This window comes from Danio aesculapii, chromosome 17 (genome assembly GCF_903798145.1).
Source record: "Danio aesculapii chromosome 17, fDanAes4.1, whole genome shotgun sequence".
NCBI lineage: Eukaryota > Metazoa > Chordata > Actinopteri > Cypriniformes > Danionidae > Danio > Danio aesculapii.
The window spans coordinates 39,880,695-39,896,795 of NC_079451.1; the positions used below are offsets into that span (position 1 = coordinate 39,880,695).

Below are 16,101 nucleotides of genomic sequence, written 5' to 3' on the forward strand. Positions count from 1 at the left end.
AAATTAAAAAAAAAAAAAATCAATCAACAACTTAAGGGTGAGTAAATGATGAATACACCCAAAAATCAGGGAAACACCCATACACTACGGCCAATTTAGTTTATTAAATTTACCTATACTACATGCGTTTGGACTGTGAGGTACATGCAAACTTCACACAGCAATGACAACTGACCCAGCTCCAGGACATGATGGATTCGCCTCTGCTGCTGAATGAGTGTATGGGTGTTTCACCGATTTTTGGGTGTATTCATCATTTACTCACCCTCAAGTTGTTGATTTGATTAATTTTTTTTTGCTGACCACAGATGATAACTTAAAGGACAAAGCAAATCAAAAACTTGATCGTCCCCACTGACTTTAACGGAGGAAAAAATGCTATGGAATTTCACACCAAGAATGGTTTAGTTACCTACTCCTCCATATACCAAATGATGCTCGCTCCAACCTTAAAACAGAAATTTTAAATTTGCACATGTATGCCGGACCAAATAACAACCAAAATCATGTATTTACCCAGTTTAGCAATGGAGAAAAGATAACTGGAAGTGGTCATCTCCAGGGGTACCTTAAACAGATAAAGAGAAAAAAAACTATAAAAATGCGCACTTTTAGCTGCAGAATTAGTCTTTAATGTGAGTTGTTAAGGTGCATCACATTTGCAAAGTTGGTGGGCAAATAAGGTCCATTTTACATGGTCAATTGTGCACTGATGTTCATCAGTGTGCTTAATTCTCATGCTCAGAAACTTGCAAAAGAGTCAAACTCTTGATCACAGATTTCTACTGAAATAACAGTCATAACGCAATAATTAATATAAATAGGTTAATGTCTGTAATATCATAATTTGGTCAAATGTTCCAGGAGTGGAGTTCTGAAATTTCTGAACTGTGCTTAGACTCTAAATCAGTCATCTGTACTCACCTGTGGCCTCATGCCTGATACAGAGTCTAATACCAAATTCACACTGAAATAAGGCACAGAAACACTTTTGAAAGAGGCATGTGTGTCTTTACACACTACAAGTGCTGTTCAGAGAAGTATAAATGCATTTACAGAAGAATTACAAATGTATAATTTGATTTTAAGACATATGGTGATGTAAAGACACCTTTACAGTATATGATACTGCTTAAGTGTGTGTATCTGTGCATTTTTACATCATGTAAATATTACAAAATACAGAGCTGTTGTTTTCTCACCTTTCTCTACAAGATTATCAAGGAGGATTAAAGCTCGCTCTGTCCAGAGCAACCTAAAATTAACAAACAAACAAAAAATAAAATAAACCACAAATTAACATGAGCTGACAGACAACATTTATCAGTTGAGAGGTCACAGCATCACCTGAATTGAAAACTGGGCAAGGACATGTATGTTTAAGGGCTTTGTATTATTGTTTATTAGCATATATTACTACTATTATTATACAAAGCTAGCAGATGTTACAATTCTTATATGTATAATTTTTAAGCTTATATTTAATTGTTGTATGACATATATAACCGATTAAACATTAATATTAGCATCTAACATTATCAGGGTTGTGGTTTCATCCCTGTATGTTAGTATAAGATGTAGGGAAAATGCAATTTTCAGGGCCTTCAATATAGTACACACAAACAGTAATAATACCATTTACCTTTCAATAGTTAATAATCAAGTACCTTAAAATGGATAATAAATCCTCTTCTGATAAAAGATGATGTAGCAAGCTTCTGCTCTGCTCGTCCAGGATAACTTTCTCACGTTGCGATCCATTCAGCGCCCTCTAGCGGCGAATAATAACCAATAATAAATGCTCGGATCCGTACTTCTTGGGAAAACTAGCAACTTCCTGAACAAAATGTAGCACATATATATGTCTATATTAGCATTTAGATGTTACAATATAGTTTCCTAGCGAAAGGACAGTGTTTTTAGACAACATAACATACCTTCAACAAGACTGGACGCGACTCCGGTTTGATGTCTCTGCTGGGTCCTAAAGACGAGAATAACTGCGGAATATCTCAAATACGTGTATCCTTTCCTCCAAAACAACTGTAGAGATGAACACGGAGGTAGAGAAAGCGTTTTTATCCCCATATAGATCGGCTATGAAGCGCGCACGCTTGTATCATCAATAATTAAGAGTCCAGGTGAAACAGATATAAAAAAAACACGACACGAGGAGGCAATTTGATTAAAAAAATAACAATATTACTGCATTAGAGCTTGCATAAACTTTATAACGCAAGAGCAACATCACGTACGCATATTAATACAGCGGTTCTGTGTCAGATCAATCAGTTGACTGTTAAAATTTCAAAATTGTAACCCAACTGGTGGAGTTATTAAATAAATAACCCAATAAAAGGTTTAAAATAACCCAACAAAGCACCAAATATTTTTAACTCAACCATTGGGTTAAATAAATAACCCAACGTTTTTTAGAGTGTAGTTAAGCCTTTAAATATCACTTTAAGCTGTATATACTGTAAGTGTCTTGAAAAATCATGGCAAAGATAAAATAAATCAGATATTAGACATGAGTTATTAAAACTATTATGATTTGAAATGTGTTGAAAAAATCTTCTCTCCGTTAAACAAAAATTGGGGAAAAAATAAACAGGAGCTGTTAAATCAGGCGGGCTAAAAATTCTGACTTCAACTGTATGTTTTGTCAGGTGTTTTTGGAATTTGTATTAATTTTGTAATATTTCTACATTTTTAATAGTGTGTGTACATTTACATTTATTCATTCTTTCGTTCATTTTCCTTCGGTTTAGTTTCTTATCTATTAGGGGTCACCACAGCGGAATGAACCACCAACTATTCCAGTATATGTTTTACGCAGCAGATGCCCTTCCAGCTGCAACCCAATACTGAAAAACACCCATACACACAAGCACTCATAAACTATGGCCAATTTTGTTTACCCAATTCACTTATCCCCTATGTCTTTGGACTATGGGGGAAACCGGAGCACCCGGAGGAAACCCACACGAACACGGGGAGAACGTGCAAATTCCACACAGAAATGCCAACTGGCCCAGCCGGGACTCGAACCAGCGACCTTCTGGCTGTGAGACGACAATGTTGCCCACTGAGCCACCTTGCAACCCCCTATATACATTTATATAAATATAAAAAATTACATAATTACCAAAACCACATAAAGTGATAATAAAAAAATTGAAAACAATCAACAGTGTTAATGATACTGAAACAGCAGCGGCTATAAGAATGCAAAGCCTCATGTCAAGAATGTTTGAAATGACCTCTCCAATTTTGCTAAAGTCTTGTCTTATTTACATTGGACTGAAATTAATTAAAAGAGGAACGTCCAGTCATTTACAGCGGCTGTGAGGTTTTGACTGTGAGGGATTAGACTGGATTCCTCTGTGAATTAAACTGTCCATCAGTCAATGGCATGAGCCTGGCTGTTTGCTGACCTTCTTATCTTACATTAGAGCTTGTGATGGGCAGTAATTGGAGCAGGCTGGACGAAGAGCACTCGTATCTCCTCCATCTGAATCTCCTGCTGCTACTGATGGAAATCTCATGGCTTTAAGTCCAGATCATGATCGTGGAGATTCTGCTCAAACGCTCTTGATGTTCAGCAGACTCAGTGTCAGGCCGTGTGACCCTCTGTCCAGTCCATGATCCAGACCCGATATGCTTCATGCTGATTTACTGATCAACACAAGCCTGAAGTAGAAGATTGGCCGTTACTGAAACCTTTTTTTGCCTCTTGGAACAGAAAAACATATACAACATATGAAACAAACTTTTATAGATATTTTAATAGAGAATTTGTGAATTTATTTCTTTAAAACATTAAATAAATATAATAAAACATATATTAATAAAAATAATCATTATTAGTAACAAATAACAATATAAATCATTCATTCATTCATTCATTTTCTTTTCGGCTTAGTCCCTTAATCTGAGTTCGCCACAGCGGAATGAATCACCAATTTATCCAGCACACGTTTTACGCAGCGGATGCCCTTCCAGCTGCAACCCATCCCTGGGAAACATCCATACACACTCATTCACACACATACGCTACAGACAATTTTAGCCTACCCAATTCACCTATACCACATGTCTTTGGACTTGTAGGGGAAACCGGAGCACCCAGAGGAAACCCATGCGAACACAGGGAGAACATGCAAACTCCACACAGAAACGCCAACTGATCCAGCCGAGGCTCAAACCAGCGACCTTCTTGCTGTGAGGTGAACATGCTTCCAACTGCACCACCGTGCAGCCATAATTAAAAAATATTATTTATAATATTCATTCATTCATTTTCTTTTCGGCTTAGTCCCTTTATTAATCCGGCGTTGCCACAGCGCAATGAACCACCAACTTATTCAGCACATGTTTTACGCAGCGGATGCCCTTTCAGCCGCAACCTATCACTGGGTAAATTATTTATAATAGAATTTATATTATATTAATTATTTTTATAACAATTTATATATATATATATATTATATTATATTATATTATATTATATTATATTATATTATATTATATTATATTAGATTTAGATTTAGATTATTAATTATATATTAATAACACTTAAGATTTATTCATATATTATTTATTAAAAATAAAATTATAAAAATGCCATAAATTTGTTTAAATAAATGTATTATCTTTTTCAGATAAAAATTTAATTATTGTTATAATGTGCTATTTAATAAAAATACCGTAGTTTATAAGAATAATTACTGATATTTATATATAATATAATATAATATAATGATTTATTAAATCATATTTACTTTATTAAATCATTTTAAAATTTATTAATAAAATAGTTATTGCACGGTGGCGCAGTGGGTAGCTCCGTTTTCCTCCACAAGTCCAAAGATGTGGTATAGGTGAATTGGGCAGGCTAAATTGTCCGTAGTGTATGTGTGTGAATGATCTTGTATGGATGTTTCACAGTGATGGGTTGCAGCTGGAATGGCATCCACTGCGTAAAACATGTGCTGGATAAGTTGGCGGTTCATTCCGCTGTGGCGACCCCAGAACAATAAAGGGACTAAGCTGAAAAAAAAATGAATGAATGAATGAATGATTCAGATGAAATCTAATTTATTTAAAATATATATTAGGGCTTCACAACATATTGTTTGAGCATCCATATCGCAATGTGCAATGTTGAGTTGGGATTATAGATGACCACATAAAATCCACAGGTCAAAACACATGAGATTTGTGGAGACACATAATTTAACCATTAGAGAGTAAAAGTTTTTGGCCCCGCCCATTTGTTGCATGCGCAGACCCGGGAAAATTGAAACCCCCGGCCCCGCCCACAAACACTATAGAAAGAAAAAGAGGAAGACAAACACTGTATCAGACACCGCGATCAATCAATTGCTCAATCAATCAAGCTTACAACAGGGCATTCATCAGCCATTTGTTAAAGGAAGGACCAGAAAAGACTATTGATGTTTGGGACTTTGTCAGAGCTTGACAGGAACTTTATCAGTACACAGTTCATAGATCAGTTTCTTCCTCCAGTTCACAAGTGTAAGTAACTTAAGTGCGATTAAAATGGTTGCCTCCTTGTTTTCTCTAGCTTGCAAATTATGTATTTAATTGTGTTTTGTTACTTGTAACCCCTTGTACTGTATCTGGTTAACTCTTTATATTCTCATATCGCATCTAAAACCACGTTGACGTTTGTGAGCTTGAGATCCACTGCCGTTTGTCATTTGCATCGGTCATGTTTCAAAATAGTTCAACTTTTGTATTAATACTGAATGTGTGTCACTGTTTTTGCTTATGGTTAAGAACAGAGCAATATGCTGGTGTTAAACTGCATTGCTTTAATGCACTCCTGCATTGGGCTCACACATACACTCTGCACTCCGACTACTTCAAAATTGTTGATAAGCCGTGCTGGGCATTTCTCTCTGTCTCGCGCTGAACGCAGTCAACCAATCGCAATAGGACTGGGTCATCGGACCAATCAGCGCAGATTAGCATCATGCTAAGAAAGGGTTTGGGACCAAATCAATCGCTGAACAAATCATATGGGAGTCGTTAAGATAATTAGATAAAAATAAACGCATATTATAAGACAATGAAAGTGTTTTTTGACCTTGCATGCATATCAGCCTGATGTTGGAGACCCCAAAACCAAAATATGACCCTTTTTAATGCATTATAGGAGCTCTTTAAATGCAATAGGGGCTCTTTTTAAGGCATTTGTGAGCATTTTAAGAGAACACAAAAAATAAAGAAGTTTTATGCATTGTATTGAATTATTTATGATGAAATGCTCTTTTACATTTGATTATTTGATTTCTGTACACGAATACTGTTATACTCTTCCCAGAAAACCATGAAGCACTTTTTATTTCACTTTAATTTTTGCTTCATTGTGTCTATTTATGACTGTAGTTTGTTTATTGTATGTAAACAATAAATTACATCAAATATATTTATTTTTTTACTCCCATACAAAATCATCCCAATCAATCTACAGTAAGGACTTTCCAAATAGTCAGAAATATTAGCCCTCTTTGAATTTTTTTTCTTCTTTAAATATTTCCCAAATTATGTTTAACAGAGCAAGGACATTTTTAATATTAATATTTTTCTTCTGGAGAGTCTTATTACTTTATTTCGGCTAGAATAAAAGCAGCTTTTAATTATTTTAAAAACATTTAAGCTCAAAATTATTAGCTCCTTTAAGCTATATTTTTTTCAATAGTCTACAGAACAAACCATCAGTATACAATAACTTGCCTAATTACCCTAACCTACCTAATTAACCTAATTAACCTAGTTAAGGCTTTAAATGTCACTTTAGGCTGTATATAAGTGTCTTGAAAAATATCTAGTCAAATATTATTTACTGTCATTATGGCAAAAATAAAATAAATCAGTTATTAGAAATGAGTTATTAAAACATTTCTGTTTAGAAATGTGTTGAAAGAATTGAAAAAATAAACAGGGGGGCTAATAATTCAGACTTCAACTGTATATTGCAGAGAAAAAAATATCGCAAAAAAAATTTCCAATATCGTACAGCCCTAATATAAATAATTATACCTTATATGCTATCTTTATATAAATTAAATGCAAAATAAAAAAAGGCTGTTGAACTTTTATTGTTTGTATAAAATGATTGTTTTTCAGATAAAAAATTTAGTTATGACTGAAATGTGCTATTAAATATAGTGATAACATGATTGATGTATTTGTTTTTGAATTTGTTATTCATTCATTCATTTTCTTTTCGGCTTAGTCCCTTTATTAATCCGGGGTCGCCACAGCGGACTGAACCACCAACTTATCCAGCATGTTTTTACACAGGGGATGCCCTTCCAGCCGCAACCCATCTCTGGGAAACATCCACAATCATACTCTACGGACAATTTAGCCTTCCCAATTCACCTGTACCACATGTCTTTGGACTGTGGGGGAAACCCACGTGAATGCAGGGAGAACATGCAAACTCCACACAGAAACGCCAACTGACCCAGCCGAGGCTCGAACCAGTGACCTTCTTGCTGTGAGGCTACAGCTCTACCTACTGCACCACTGCGTCGCCTGTATTTGTTATACTGATAACAAATTAAAACACTACTATTGATTCAAATATATAAATACAAAAATAAATGTTTTAACAATCTCTTCACTAAGTTATCCTTGCAAGACATAAGCTAACAAGAAAAATTAGGCAAATTCATCCTGAAACAATGCTGACAAATTGACATTCTCGGTGGACTGAGTAAATGTGAGCGGGCAGGACAGCGAGGGCCACATTAAATCAGAGTTTGCCCTTCAGAGCTGACAGTTATGTGCAGATGTATAAACGCTTCAGGAGTGGAACGTCCTGACTTCAGTTTCTCTCATATGCTACAGTACGTCTTTAAGGGCACACAATCTTCATCGTTTCTCCTAGAAAAATTCAAGAAATTCTCCAATTATCATGAACTGAGTCATTGTGTGTTTATTCATTCATTCATTCTTTATTTCAGAGGTCACCACAGCTGGCCCAGCCAGGACTCGAACCAGTGACCTTCTTGCTTGGAGGCAACAGTGCTAACCGCTGAGATACCATGCTGCCTCTTGCATGTTTACACAAATGTACATAAACATTTGCATGAAACATCTATTTTCTGTTTTATTTGTCATTTTAGTGATAAAATGTAAATAAATGTTTGTGTAACTCTGCAAAAGGCATATCAATCTTTAAAGTACTGACTGAAAAAGCATGTGACTTGCTCCTAGTGATGTCCCATCCTCTGGTGGAAACTCTGGTAGGTTTTATTCTGAAGCATTTATTCTTCTCTCATTCATTTGTTTCAAATGTTTAATATACACCAATAGTAGATTAATTACAGTACATGTCAGCTCTTGTTATTGTGATTTTATAGTGACAAAAACAACAATATTCAGCACAACAATTCAACACAGTTCTTGAGTATTGATTTGAGTATTGAGTATTGATTCTTGAGAATTGATTTGTGTTGGGACAACATTTAGGAATTGTGTGGAACCCTGCATTATATACAGTACAGTGTATATGGCATAAAATGATGTTTGCTGTACACACTGTTTATACACCTATTTTGTAACTTAAAATAGTCATTATTATTTGCAAAGAACACAATAATGTAACAGCTATTTTTAATATACAAATAATAAGTAAAATAATAATAAGAAAAACATTTTGCAACTAAAGACTTACATAACACCAATTCTAGAAGGGATAGTTTACTGTAAAAAAAAAATCCTGGTTGCCTTGAATTTTTAAGCTGAATCAAATTATCATACAACCAGCGCAATTAGGAGCAAGATTTTTTTTTTAACGTTGAATTTTTTTCAATGTTTTTGCCCCGTTGTTTAAATAGTAAATCCATTTGACCACTTTGTGGACTCATGGGTGTGCCAGTCTAGAAAAGAGCAGTGTTAAGGCGCATTGTTGGTGCGTTCCTATTTTGAGGAACTAAAATAGATTGTGAAATAGACCAGCTGAAAGCAGGTCTAAAGTCCAGTGCAGAGCGTGTTAGTTGTGTCTTCATCTCGGGGGGCTTTTTTCAGTTTATTCATGACAACATGCTTTTGTACACTGTAAGGAATGCAGGGTTCCACACAATTCATTCATGTTGTCGCAACACAAATTGATTAAGTTAACTTAACACTTTCAACAAATTTATGTGAATTGAACATTTAAAAAAACTAGGTTGTCCCAATGAAATCTAAAGAATTGTGTTTTTTCAGGTCTTTTTTTTTCTTTTATTATTATTTTTTCAGGGTTTTCACCTTTAATGTATAGGACAGTAGAGATTATTGACCGGAAAGCATGGGGAGCAGAGAGAGGGGAAGGATCGCATAGGACCACGAGGCGGGAATCGAACTCGGGTCACCGTGAGCACCAGAGTGTATGTGTCGACGGACTAACCACTACACCACTGGCGCCGACTGCTCATTTTAAATAAGTAGTTTGAACGAGCACAAAAAAAATTATTGCTGTTTTTATAATTAACATTATTTATTATATGCATATTTATATTTGTTTTATTAAAAACGAGCTTAGATTTGTCCACCTGTCAGGTTTTGGACCATATGAGGCATAGGACGTGTGTTTGGATATAAATTTATGACCACACTTCATTATTATTGTACATTTATTAATTTCCTGGAAATTAGAAATGAATTTAAAAATAGTTTTGAAACAAATCTTTGTGCTTAACAAGCTAATTTAGATATGTAGGCTAATGAATGTCTTCAGTGGAGTACGTACAACACAGTTTCCTTTCCCACGAAAGAGAGAAAGAGAAAGTAAAGAGGCTGAATGGAGTAGACTCATTCTTTATCCTCGTGCTGCAGATGGTCTGTTTAACTGTTTTCTCACTGGTGAACCGTTTAGTTTTTTTACTCACAAAGTCCGCCAAATAAATAGCAAATGCACCATTAAGAGAATAAGCACAACCATGTTAGACCATGTGCCACAGCACAGAGCATATTTTTCTGTCCTTAAAATAGCAAAAGTGGATTCAGACATGCCCTTAATGCTTATACGCCCTGCACTTTAGACTTTGTGCCTAGATCGTTAAAATAGAGCCCCATGAATCCATTGAACTTATATTATGTTAAACTGGCTTAAAACAGCTTACGTGACTTATAAAATTAAGTTACAACATGATTAACATAGTTGAGTAAGTTACAATGACCTAAAAACATATGCTCTCAGGACTAATTGATCATAAAATTTTCAAGTCCTTCATGTTGTATCAAGACAAATTGATGAATTGTTTTTACAAATTTGAGTGAATTGAACATAAAACAATTATGTTGTCCCAAAAAAATACTTAACAATTGTGTTGATTCAGCTAATTTTAAATAAGTAATTTAAACAAGCAGAAAAAAATAATAATTTGAGTGCTCACAAAAAAAAAACCTGAAAATGTTATCATCATTTAATCACCCATTACTTGTTCCAAACTGGTTTGACTTTCTTTGTTCTGTCCAACACAAATCGAACTAAATTGTATGAATGAGATTGTACAAATTAGCCACCCGTGTTCACGTGGGTTTCACATGCAGTATAGGTGGATTGGATCAACTAAGTCAACTGTAGTGTATGAATGTGAGTGTGAATGCAAGAGCCCAGGGGCGTCGCTAGACCCAATTTACTGGGGCACGTGCCCCAGTAAACATAGCCAGTGCCCCAGTAAAAACTTTGAAATATCAATTACTTCATATGCAAGTGCATTTATTATGAGTGGTAATTCCGAAATATAGACGTTACTCTTTATATTCAACTGAATCAACGCTGGTGAAAGCAATGTAGTTTATCAAAAAGCAAACTGTTTCATCTTTGCATGTGCGCAGAAAAAACCAAACTCGCACGCCTCAGACACCCCTCCTGCTAGACGCGCTGCTCTTCTCCCGGAGCGAGTCCCGGTTGTTAACACGCATGCCGAAAAAACACACGCTGCTCACGCAACGCTCATGCGTAGCAAAACCGGCATTAACAGTCTTTTATGCGGAGGTGTCAGCACGCAGTCGACAAAACTAAAGTTTAAATAAAATGATGGTGATCTTTACTATGCATGCTTTCTCATAGATTTTTTTTGTATGAAACAAGTGACGAGTCAGGGAGGTAAAACTTAATAAAGCTAATTCTCTGCCACGTGTCAAGTCAAAAACAAGAGATAATTCTATAAAGTTCTGGGTTGCGGCTTTAAGGGCATCAACTGTATAAAACATTTGCTGGAATAGTTGGCGGTTCATTTTGCCGTGGCACCCACTGATAAATGATTACAGGTTTTCAGCATTCTCTGAAATATCTTCCACCGATAAAAGGAAACAGGTTTAAAAGAAATGAAGAGTGAGTAAATAATGAGTAAATGTTCATTTATGGGTGAACCATGCTTTAAATAAAAGACATAAAACCTGAGTCTCCATAGTGTCCAGAATGAGATCAAGGACTCAAGAAAGGTGTCAGCATGCTTATGAATCTTACAAGCCCTCAAACGCCTTTCTGACCCTCAAATCTTCAAGCAAGTAAACCATGCATGAGTCCATGAGTCAGTGACGAGACAAACGGCTGTGTTTTCTCAGAGGACGCTGAAGGCCAGTCGAACCCATGATCTTTACAGCTCTTTACAACAGAGCCACAGATGGCCTCCATCATACCAGATGTGGGAGGTTGCCAAGACAGATGGACAGCAATTTACAGAGAAGAGCATATTGGGACACTGAAGAGCCAGTCTTTTCTCGTTTTTTTTTTTTTTTTTTTTTTAAGCGGGATAAGAGATTGTCTCCTTATGGACATCTCAGTCTGACGTGCTGTCTTTCCAGCATCAGGTTGACTGATCTCAGGGGCTTCGCTCCGTCTCGAAGCAAAGCCAAATATCAAGCGCTTTCGTTTCACGAAGCTGTTCTCCTTCTACGTCTTCACACAAGGAGACTTAATTGATTCAGGCCCTTTTGTGACAGCAATTTTCCTCTGGTTGTTAAATTCATGAAAATTAAAGGCAGACTTTAATTTCGGTGCCTTTACGCCATCGTGTCCTCATCTGCTGAAGAGGAAAGCTTCATAAAGAGCTTTGATTAAACAGCTGACAGCCTGTCATCGGCTGACGTCTGATATCTGCTATCTGGACTCACTGATGTTTCTGGAACTGGGATTAAAAATGACAATATTTTAGTAGCAGCTTCGACTTGTTCGATTTACTGGTTAAAAGGCAGCATACAATATAGATATCTGGCCAAGATTCTGTAAAATAAATTATTTAATAGTTTAAAGAGATGGTTTTAATACTTAGCATTAGTTTATAATTGGAACCACAGTCTCCTTTTGTGCTGAAGTTGTTCTTTGTGAGGGTTTCTTTATTTCCCGCCTTTTTGTTTTTCAAATCTGCTGTCAACTGTCAAAACACATCTTTACTGGTTTTCTAGAGCTTAAGCATCCTAATGCTGCCTAAAAAGTTGGTTCTTTTCTCAAAATATCTTTTTACAACCATATCATAATTTTACACTGAAATATTTCATTGTGAGAGTTTAGGAATCTTTATTTCCCGCTTTTTTGTTTTTCAAATCTGCAACTGTTAAAACACCTCTTTACTAGTTTTCTGGAGCTCAACCATCCTAACGCAGTCAGAAAAGTTGGTTGTATCTTTAACAGATCTTTTCGGCGACGCAGTGGTAGTGCTGTCACCTCATAGCAAGAAGGTTGCTGGTTCAAGCCTCGGCTCAGTTGGCATTTCTGTGTGGAGTTTGTATGTTCTCCCTGCATTCACGTGGGTTTCCTCCGGGTGCTCCGGTTTCCCCCACAGTCCAAAGACATGCGGTCTTATTTAATTGTGAGAGTTCAGGGTTTCGGGCAACGCAGTGGCGCAGTAGGTAGTGCTGTCGCCTCACAGCAAGAAGGTGCACTGATTCGGCTGGGTCAGTTGTAGTTTCTGTGCGGAGTTTGCATGTTCTCCCTGCGTTCGCGTGGGTTTCCTCCGGGTGCTCCGTTTCCCCCCCAGGGTCCACAGACATGCAGTACAGGAAATTTGGGTAGGCTACATTGGCCATAATGTATGTGTGTCAATGCAGGAGTGTATGGATATTTCCCAAAGATGGGTTGCAGCTGGAAGGGCATCTGCTGTGTAAAACATGTGCTGGATGAGTTGGTGGTTCGTTCTGCTGTGGTAAACCCGGATTAATAAAGGGACTAAGCCGAAAAGAGAATGAATGAGTTCAGAGTTTCTTATTTCCCGCCTTTTTGTTTTTCAAATCTGTAACTGTCAAAAAATCTTGTACTGGTTTTCAGGAGCTCAATCATCTTTATTGCAGTCTAAATAGGTTCTTTCCTTAACAGATCTTTTTAGAGTTATATCATACAGTTATTTTATACTGAAATATTTCATTGTGAGAGATTAGGGATCTTTATTTCCCGCCTTTTTGTTTTTCAAATCTGTAACTGTCAAAACACCTCTTTACTGGTTTTCTGTAGCCCAAACATCTTTATTGCTGTTTAAAAAGTTGTTGTTTTTTAAACAGCTTTTTTACCAGATCTTTTTAGAATCATATCATCCCTTTAGATGGAAATATTTCATTGTGAGAGTTTATGGTTCTTTACTTCGCCCCCCCCCCCCCCCCCCCCCCCCCCCCCCCTTTTTGTTTTTCAAATCTGCAACTGCCAAAACACCTCTTACTGGTTTTCTTGAGATCAATCATCCAAATGCAATTTAAACTGTTGAAACACCTCAGTTCTTTCTTTAACAGATCTTTTTAGAATTATATAATTATTTTATGGTGAAAAATTTCATTGTAAGAGTTTAGGGGTCTTTATTTCCCGCCTTTTTCTTTTTCAAACATGTAACTGTCAAAACACCTCTTACTACTCAATCATCCTAATGCAGTCTAAAAGGCCAGTACTTTCCTCAACAGATCTTTATAGAACCATATCATAATTTTATACAGAATTATTTAATTTATGAGAGTTTATGGATCTTTAAAATACAAATGAAAAAAAAAATAAAAATGTCCTTCCTCTGTCTTCAACTGTATTATAATGCCAACTATAATCATATTTTTTGTGCATATAATTATAGTTAATACATTACCTTTAGGGCGACATGGTGGCTCAGTGTTTAGCACTATCCCCTCACAACAAGACGGTCGCTGGTTTGGGTATTGGCTGGGTCAGTTGGCATTTCTGTGTAGAGTTTGTATGTTCTCCCCGTGTTCACGTGGGTTTCCTCTCAGTGCTCCGGTTTCTCTTACAATCCAAAGACATACAGTACGCTATAGGTGAATGGAATAAACTAAATTGGCTATAGTGTATGAGTGTGTGTGAATGCATGTGTATGGGGTTTCCCAGTACTGGGTTCCAAAACATATGCTAGAATAGTTGGTGTTTCATTCCACTGTGGTGACCTCTGAATAGAGACTAAGTCGAAGGAAAATAAATGAATGAACATTATAGTTTAGTGTTTTGATTCAAATATTTTTATTATTACTGACATATCAAAAAGAACATAACTAAAATCCCTGACCCTGATCATATAGCTGAATTTGAATATAGCACAAACCACAAAGCTAAATGTCCTGATCTTCTGCATCGCATGGGTTTCAGAGCTGCAGGAAAACACATCAGCAACTGCTGAGAAATCACTGCAGTTTTACTGTATTCCCAGAGCAGCTGAATGCCATCATTGACTGTGTTTTGCCTGCTCTGTATTAATTGGCTCAGACCACAGATGTGAAAGGTTTGTTTGTTCAGCTGAATCTGTGCACTGGGCTTTTGGATGCTCCTCTCTGAGGCGATTGTTTTTATTGATTTCCATCTTTATTGAGAGAGCTTGAAGTTATCAGCTGAAACCTTTCCTTTCGTTTTAATAACATTTTTGACATAAATGTAATAATCGGTGACAATCTAGCCTGACAGACACGAACATGACCCAAAATGAAAACAAATATGGATGTATTGAGAGGCATATGCATTGAGCTGTTATATGCGCTGAAATGAAATAAACACAGAAACGTCACAGTCAATGAGTGCCAAGAGAAGCAGATAAGGTTTAATATATTTAGGTTTTGTGATAGAAATCAGAATGACATTTTAACCACAGTGTAACCTTATCTAATAAACCCTGTTTTTATTTTTAAAGTAAAATACATTTACTACAAATAGCATGATATTAAAGGAACAGCTCACATTATTTACCCACCATTGAGATGTTTTAAACTAGTTGCTGTTCTTTTTTCTCCATATTTCATGTTTTTCACTTTTTTTTTGCACCCCAAAATGTGCATTTTTATGTTACTGGATCTAGAATATCAAATTCCTGTTTTCAGCATTATTATTATTATTATATTTTTACATTACAGCATCACATACTCAGGTTGGTACATTTTTTTAAAGGGCACCTATAATGAAAATCATCTTTTGAAAGCTGTTTGGACAAAACTGTGTGTAGGTATAGTGTGTCCACAGTCATATTGGGGTGAAATAAAGACAATAAGTCAAATTTTTTTAATTTCCTGACAATAAAATAGGATCCAAATCCCTCCCATTTTGAGGCCCACTGCAACGTGACGTAGGAGTGCAGTTTCCTCGCCCACCAAGTTGATTGACAGCCACGTATTAACATGTCTCCGTAGTAATGCATATAATCATATCAACAAGACAGGACGTGTGCAAAGGAACTGGGATTAAAAGATCTGTTCAGCTCTCTGTGATCATCAATCATTATCAAATGTGATCAAGAATGTGTTTTACAAGTTAAAATGTTTTTAAAACAGTGCATGTAGAGACAAAGACATGTACAGGTGAATTGGGTAGGCTGAATTGTCCATAGTGTATGTGTGTGAATGAGTGTATGTGGATGTTTCCCAGAGATGGGTTGCGGCTAGAAGGGCATCCGATGCGTAAAATGTGCTGGATAAGTTGGCAGTTCATTTCGCTGTGGCGACACCGGATTAATAAAGGGACTAAGCTGAAAAGAAAATGAATAAATAGTTTAAAGTGATATTTTGTCTTGGTTGGTGTTGTATACTGTGCTAAAAAAAAACCTTGTAATAAGCTGCCATTTTCATTCATTTTCTTTTCCCACGCGAACGCAGGGAGAACAT

General features: G+C 36.2%; 1 long non-coding RNA gene across 1 annotated transcript; it reads right to left on the reverse strand.

The window, feature by feature from the left end:
- Window positions 1-516: 516 nt before the first annotated feature.
- LOC130244203 (uncharacterized) lies at window positions 517-1,719 on the reverse strand. The gene is made up of 3 exons (XR_008839210.1): window positions 1,668-1,719; window positions 1,203-1,255; window positions 517-568 (listed from the first exon to the last, which is right to left on the reverse strand). It is a non-coding gene; the product is annotated as an uncharacterized LOC130244203 (long non-coding RNA).
- Between the last annotated feature and the right edge of the window lie 14,382 nt (window positions 1,720-16,101).